Source organism: Pteropus medius, unplaced genomic scaffold, assembly GCF_902729225.1.
Source record: "Pteropus medius unplaced genomic scaffold, Ma_sr-lr_union100, whole genome shotgun sequence".
In the NCBI taxonomy this organism is placed as follows: domain Eukaryota; kingdom Metazoa; phylum Chordata; class Mammalia; order Chiroptera; family Pteropodidae; genus Pteropus; species Pteropus medius.
In genome coordinates this window covers 8272085-8280513 of record NW_024349804.1, presented here as the reverse complement: position 1 = coordinate 8280513, position 8429 = coordinate 8272085, and positions in this window count along the sequence as shown.

Genomic DNA, 8429 nt, shown 5'->3' with positions numbered 1-8429 from the left:
AATCTGTGAGCCTTGAACAAAAATTTCTTATATATTAGGAATCTTAAATCTTTGCACATGGTACACATTACAAATAATTTCTCCCTGTTTTTCAGTTGTGTTTTGATTTTGTTTATGGTGTTTTATGAGTAATGTATTACTCTTAAATCATTTTGAATTCAGTGTTGGAGCAGCTATGATATCAGATTACTTAGACATCAAGCATCTATTTTTCAATATTTAAATAAAAAACAGTATTTATGAGTGTATGTTTCCACTATAGATCAATTATCTGTGGGTGTTTCTATTATGGATCACTTCTTATAGCTCATTTAATTCCCATCACAACCCCAGGAAGTAGATATGAGTCTGCTTAAAAATGGACTCTGAAAGTTTCAATGATTTTTGAAAGGTTACTCAGTTATAAAGGGAAGGCAGGTCTTTGGCCTTCACATCTACTCACTGTTCTCAACAGTGTGTTGAGAAAGTGTTAGAATTTTGTTTTTCCAAAAATGCAGAACCTAGGAGAAAGAACGATGACCCGCAACCACCCTTTGCAATAGCTGTGATAATTTACTGTGATAATTTACTGGTATTTTCAAACTATTTCTTGATAAGGTGTGAGAACTTTGCTGTTTCTCACAATATTATGAGCATACCCTGATCTGTAGTAGGTAATAAATAATTCAGACTGAATTTGGCACGAGCAAATGTTTGTCCTTTTCCACTTTCTGTTCGCTTGGGAGGAAATTATTTTTCTTTTGTTTACTGAACAAAAACGCATTTACATTGTTTTCTAAGCCAGCTGTGTGGTCTGGCCTCCTCTCCCCCATTGCTTAGATGAATAAATTGTGCACAATTTACTTGCTTCAGATCCTGCTAAGAAAACATTCAGTTAGAATCAAGCACAGCAATCCGACATCTGGGTCAGATTTAAGAAATCAATTCTCCCCTGCTTCCAAAGAAATCATTTTATTCTGGAAGATAAACCGTCATGGTACAACATCGAAAATGAAAATCTTCATTCGGAACCACTCTGGGTTTTCTGATGGGTGTAGAGTTACATTTAGTATATGTAAAGATAGGTCAAAGGCAGTTTCAAATAATGATAACGTTTTCTTGGTCTTAGCTTACTTATAACGACATGATAAAAAAAATACCATGCCTTTGTCTAGAACGTTTTATCGTCAGCAAAAGGTGATCCTGCATTTGGAGGCAGCCATGATGAAGGGAAAGGAAGACTGAGAGAGTTGGTTTTGGAATTAGGCCTCTTAGGTCCAATTTCTGACTAAGTGAGTTATTAGTCACGTGACTGACCCAAGTGTCTTACCCTCTCTGAATCAGTATAATGTGGAGTTTTAACTGAGACTTGCATGCAAAAACCTTCCATATGATCTAATACACTATGCAAATGTAACGCTTTTGATTCCTACCATTTTTCTTGTATTTTTTCTCCCCACTGACTTCCTAAGTTAGGTTAAGCTCGGAACACCTACAGAGACCTACTTGAGACACGAGCGGAGTCGGCCTTCTGGTTACGTCCATTTTGTAAGGAAGAAGCTGCAACTGGAGAGCGAGGGTAGCTCGCATCTCTCTGGCCAGCTCGTCAGCAATTTTTTTTTTTAATGCATACGCCTCTATGCCAAGTCCTCTTCGGAGTTCTGGGAAAAGGGTGAAAGGAACCACGCTTAGCCAGCTTACCACAGCTGTGGTGCTGCCCAGGGTTCTGGAATGATCGTACACAGGTAAATCCTAATCCCTCCCCTCAAGGCTCTCTCCGTAGTGGGGAGCAAACGGTGGCTGCACAACTAAGCGATCCGACCCGATTCACAGGCTTCCAGAACAAAGGGCTGGGGATTTCTCTTGCTTTTCAGATTCTTAGCTGAAGTCTCATTTGCTTTAATTTGCCGTCAGCTCAAATTTTCTCCAGAGCGCTTTTTGCTCCCCTACACCAAAGGGCCAAGAATTATGAGTTTGACTCTATCTTCACAAAACAGGGAGAAAGTAAAGCACAATTATCAGTCCACCTGTGGTCCACAGTGTGGGGGCTGGGGTTCTTTTGCTGTCTGCTGATGTCATTCTCACTCCTCTCTGTGAAGTAGAGCCAGCGGCATTTACTTCACGGTCACAGCTCTCTGGCGTACACTCATAAGCCCACTGTGGTTTTAAAGCACAACAGCCCTCGTTAAAGTAGCTGCGAAGAGGCCCTTTCTTGCCTTTCATTCGTGAACATCTAGATCTGTGCTGTCTGATGTGGTGGCCACTCAGGGGCTAGGGCCCTGGAAATGTGGCTGGTCCAAATGGGGAAGTATTGTGGAAAATACACCCTCGATTTCGAAGATTTAATACATAAAAAAGGATATAAAAGAACTCATTAATAATGTGTATATTAATTATTTCCTAAGATGACATATTTTGGATATATTACGTTACATGAACTGTAGCACTGAACTTATGCCTATGTTTCCTTTTACTTTTTTAAATGTGGCAGTCAGAAAATTACAATCGCATGCGTGATTCTCATTGTATTTCTATTGGATGGAACTAGTTTAGACTTTGGTATTTTCAGATGACTTGTCAGACTCCTTCTCCATGGTGGCTTCTCCTTTGGTGGACTTTGGCGTTCTTTATTACTGACGACCTTCAGTTCACACAATCCTAATGCATCCGAGACACTCTCAAGTATTGGTCCCTGAAAGACAAAAGGGTCAGAATCTAGATTCCTTTCTTCCCAGGAGGTCTTTGCCCCCCACTCATATGCAAATTTGCTGACCCTGCCTCAGTATGCTCTTGGTGCATATCAAGGAAAATTTGGAGCAACCACCTGTATTCCACTTAAGAAATTTAGAATTACTCTAGTGGCTGAGAGACAGGACCGACAGAGACAAGTTCGTGCCTCTGCCCAGACTGGGGTGAAGCTGGTCACGCTTCAAGGGCGTAATCTATAATGTGACATGTCAAGCCACTTAATCTGGTTTATTTTTACCATCTGTAAAATGGGTGCAGCACTCCATGCCAGTTTGGGTAACCAAGTCCAGAAAGTGGTCGGGAAATCCTATAACATTGGGGCCAAACACAAAAAAACTGGGAGATGCAACAATCCAATGTGTTCAAATGGAGTTCTCTGCACATCAGCTCATCTCAGAAAAACAAAGCCTCAGCCGATGGGATTAAATCAGCTAGAGATGTGGCACCCCCAGAAGCCTAAGAAATGTGTGAGGGCTTCAGGCATAACCTGTGCACACCAGTGTCAAAGTGCTGACAACATGCTTACGACCTCAGGGACAAAAACAAATCCTAAAATCTTTAGAAAAATCTTAGTGTGAATTATAGCAAACATCTCTGTACATCTATCTCAGCAAGGATCTGGAAGCATCACTGAAGTGAATTTTAAATGTGGTCATCTTAACATATCCCTTCCCAAAAGCTCAGAAAATGCAGGGAGGCACTCAGAATCCTGTTTGAATGTGAAAGGTTGAAACCTGGATTCTTTTTCTCCGTGAGTGCAAAATGCATGCAAAGTGGTACCCATAGGACTTAAAGCAACTACCTAGGACGGCTTCCAGGCTGGCCAGATGAGTTTCTGAAGCAATCTTCCTGAAAATACTAGGCTGCTTTTCCATGTACAAAGAGACTTTGGTATTGGGTGCCTCCTCACTAGGCCCAGATGTTGAAAAGGGGTCTTAATTATTTGAGTAGGAATAAGAAAGGGGCCTCGACTTTATTACATGCTGTTTGGCCATGCATACCTGGAGACGTGTCATTTGAGATATACCGCCAACGGGTTTTGAATCTTAGGGATGAGTGGCGGTGGAGGGTGGCAAGTTCAAAACTGTAGGCTGAAATTACCAAGGGGCTCGAGGTGGATAAAAGGCCCCTTCTTCTCCGAACAATCTGCTCTCCCATTGCAGCCTCTTTTAAAGGGAGTCATCAGGTAAAATCTGTGACTAGCAAACTTAAACTTGAACTGAAAATACATGTTTACAAACAGATATGTAAAAAAAAAAAACTATCTTAACAGTTTTATTCATAGTAGCAGAAAACAAAATAAATGTTCACCGAGAAGTTAATGGATACAAAAGTATGGCAGTAGATTACTTACTCAGCCATAAAACGTAAGGAACTACTGATAAATATAATAAAATGAATGAATCTCAAAAAACTTAGATTTGGACAGAGGAAGACAGAAAATAAGATTATGTATTAGATTATTCCATTTATATGAAGTTATGGAATAGCAGAAAATAAAGTATGGTGACAGGTTTCAGAGCAGTAGTTGTCTCTAGGGGGTGAGATTTGCCTAGAGGAGGGACAGTCACTAGGAGAGACGTTTGGCACTAGGAAGGACACTTCTGGGATGATGAAAATATTCTCTGTCATGTCTGTAGTTGTCAAAACTCATTTAAAAAGTACATAAAATCTGCATTTTGTTGTATATAAATTAGACTCCCATTTTTTAAAAGGTAAAAGAAAAAAACATTTTCCAAATTTAAATACACTTTTTTTTTTTCCCACAGCCATCATGAGTCTATGGGTTGAATATGACTTCCAAATTCATTCATACACTTACTCTTCTCTGTGGCTTTTTCTAAAATTCCTGTCTTTCACTATTTTTCCAGAGAGTTGGGAGAAAAGGAAAAGTAGCCTGAACTTAAATGGGTTTTTCTAACCAGAGAGAGGGTTTGCCTTTAAAGAGGAGAGAACAATGTCTCCTCCATCAGATATCCAGTTTCAGAGGCTGTTTTAATGATAATTGGTCTATAATGGTTCCCTTAGCAACTAGCAACTAACATCTGAAATAGAACTTGGAGTTTGAGAAAAAAAACCTCAGATTATTCTGGTCACTTTTTCAAAGGGACAAGCAGCTGGAAAAAATCTTTCATTTCAAACAGAATGAAGGTAAAGATTACACAGCTTTAAAAGAGAGAGATAAACTGATTTCACCGTATATTTTCTACTTCCTTGAGAGTTGGTCAGCAAAGTTTAACCCTAGCCTCTGTCCCCTGCCTGTTGATTAATCACATTCAAATACAGCACTTGATGACTAAGCCATTCTGGATGTAGGCCACCAAAAGTAAATTCTGTGCCACATGCATTATGATTTCTCAAATCCTAAAGAAGTAAGCAATCTTGTCCTAGTTGCTATAAAAGTGGTTTCAAATAAATACCAAAAGGCCATGGGGATTCTAATTATTTTAATTAATAAAAATACTAATTAATAATAATACTTATGCTCCAGTTTCCTGACTTCAGTGGGTTCTCTTCTTTTTAACTTGTAGTCATAACATGATGATGATGATGATAATGATGATGATGATGATGATGGTGGTGAACAGGTGCTTATGAGAATGTTGGCTGCCAAGGAGAATGTGAGTAGCAAATTCATTGCCCACAACAATTTCACACTGGAACTCTCATCTTGTGGCTGGAATTTTCTCTATTCTTCTGCTTGTGCTATTCCATGATATCAAGACTATTTTCTCTGTCTAATTTACAAACCCATTAATCTTGCCTTTCCCAGTCCCTGGATATGCAGCTTTCCACCAGTGAAACTTTTCTCCTCAACATCACATAATCAACATGTGCTTATTCTTATAATTGGAGGGTTCAACCTGGCGTGAAAAATAAGCTTCTAATTATCAAGAAATCATATATTCTCTTTATATGTATTTTCTTTTTTATTTCCACTGTTAATGGGGTGCTTATGAAACACATGACACTACATTTGACAGATATAAAAGAACATACCCATTAAATAATTCCGATGCATTAATATACATGAAATAGATAGATATGATTAAGTTATACAAAAACCATAAAATCCTGAGCAACTAAATTTGCTAAAAATGGCTGTGTTATTGGACGTTAGTCTTCAAAAGTTCAAAAGACTGCAGTGAAAGTTTTCATTTTAAGAGAAATCATTGAAAGAACCAACTGACCTTGCTCTTCTCTGTCTCAAGTCAGAAAATAAACAGTGAAAGTGTATCTTAGTGGTTTGCAAGTGATTCAGAGCAGGATGCTCGGCTAATAGAAAGTCATCGATTGGGCTGGAGGAAATGAGTTGGCTGCAGCACGAGCTATAAGCCAGTGCCCGGGGTTAGGGGGTAAAGGAAGGCTGCCAAGGAACACTGCATTTCTTGAGAGGGGGCCAAGCTTGGTGCTGAAGGCCTCATTCGGAATAAGAATTCCGAATCTAGGCTTTCCAGCCTTTGCAAAAGTCTTACCTTGATATTCAATATTTTTTATTCAATTTTTCAAGATTCTTGATATTGGTATAAAACATTCCTCGATTACAGTCTCCAAAACCACATTCGTAGGTTAAAATTTATTCACTGCTCTCTGACTGACTATTCTTTTAGACTGACAATCGACATTCCTCTGAGACTCTCTTTTCAGAAATATCTATCACTCTGGAAAATAAGCAAGTTTGCCAAGAATACTACTCAGAAAAAAATATTAATGGTTCAAGACTATCAAAGCCATTAGCCATTCTCACCAGACTGCTTCAAGTAAAGTGTATAGGGAAGGGTCGCGGGAAACCAGCAGACATCAGCTCTATTCTGGGCCTGACTTCTGTGTGACCTTGAGCAATTCGCTCAATTTTCCTGTAGTTCAGTTTGCTCAGGTTTCAAAAAATTGCCATGATAATGCAATGTTGTGGAGAGTCATCAGATTAGCAAGCTACTTGGGACTCCTGAGACTCAGCTAATGTAGAAATAGATGATCACCAAGACCTGCCTCACAGCAATACATTATATTTTCTCTGACTGTGTTCTCCTCTTCCCTTTCCTCACTGCTTTAAAGCCCCATGAATTATCCCCTTCAAATACGGTATTGTTCTATTTGAATTGCTATTCGGTTACAAATGATGGGATAAATGTATACTCGACGAAATCAGTTCATTTCAATTTAGCACGAGAAAGACTGATGGGGTACTTATAGAAAGTAAGTTATTAGTTTGATGACAACCCATCATTCCCCTAATATTAAAAGAGTCTCCTGGCTTCCACCTCTTTTTTTCTAATCATACAGAAACTAAAGTTGTTTTACTAACGCCTCATATTTGCCAAGTGATTACTAGCTGCTAGGCATTGACTTGTGTCATCTCATTTAGTTCCCACAGCTCCATGAGGTGTATTTTATTAGTATCCTATTTTTTTATAGACCAGAAAACGGAGCGAGGATTAGCAAAGACTCGGAGTCACTCAAGTAGTCAGAAGCCTGTCATTCAACCCTGTGTTTCTAACTTACACTTTCCCCCAACTAGCGATTGCCAAATGTGAGTCAGCTTTTGAAGATGTGCCATGCTTGTTTAAGAGGAAGCTTCTTGAGACCCACAACACGTAGTCCTGATGCCATGGCTTGTTTATTGCCCATTAGAGCTACATCCAAGAATTGAAAATGAGAGACACTGCTATGGACTCAGTGAAGACTGAGGGTCAGAACACAGACGTTACAGGGAGCGAAAGAGAGCCTTCCTGTCATCAGGATAAGTAGGTGGGTGCAGCAAACCTTATGGCATTGTTATTGGGTGGGTAAGCACATGTGACTACAAATTGACACAATGCCATTGTGCTTATATCTGCAAGAGCAAGTGTTTCTTTAAGGACCACGTCACCAGAACCCAACTCTTGTTCCCATGAGCCAGTGAACTGCTACGGGAGACTGCAGTGACATAGTCACTGTAAGTCAAAGTTTCTCAACCTCAGCACCAAGGACATTTTGGGCCAGATCATTCTTTGTGTGCGTGAGGGATTGTTCTGTACATTGTGGGATCTTTAGTGGAATCCATGGCCTCTAATCACCAGTAGCCTGTGGCCTGTCTTCATTGGTTGCGAAAGAGGAAACTGTCTCCAGACTTTGTCCAATGTCCCCTGGTGAACCACTGTTCTATGCTGTCCTGGCTGACTCTAGACATCGAGGAGGTCCAGCTGTGGGGGTCTATTCTCCCGTAACATTTCTTACATGAAGTGGATCTCCAAAGGATCCAGAGCTCAGTGAGTCCTGCTCTGCTTATAAGTCATCTATATTCCATTAGAGAAAATACCATATCTGCATTCGTAATAACCCTATAAAGTACTAATGGCTATGAACAAGGTTCTGACACTGAACTTGAAACGTTCACCTCAGACTCCTGGAGCAGCCCTGCATCTAGGGACCTTGGTAGAGAAACAGCCCAACCAAGAAGGGAGAGAAGACCCATCAGAAATGAAGGCTGGGAACTACAGTTTGTAAAAGTTGTGGAGGCCAAGGGATGTGTTTTAGGGACATGAGGCGGCTGACAGGTACACTCGCTCCGCAGAGAGGAAGAGAGGGGATACGGAGCTGAGAGCCCGAGGAAGATGTGGCCTTGTTGGCTGGAACCAGAGCACTTTGAGCAGAGGGGCAGCTGGCAGATGGCATGGAATGAGAAGTGAGAAGTGATGGCAGATGAGCAAGTGAAGGCAGGA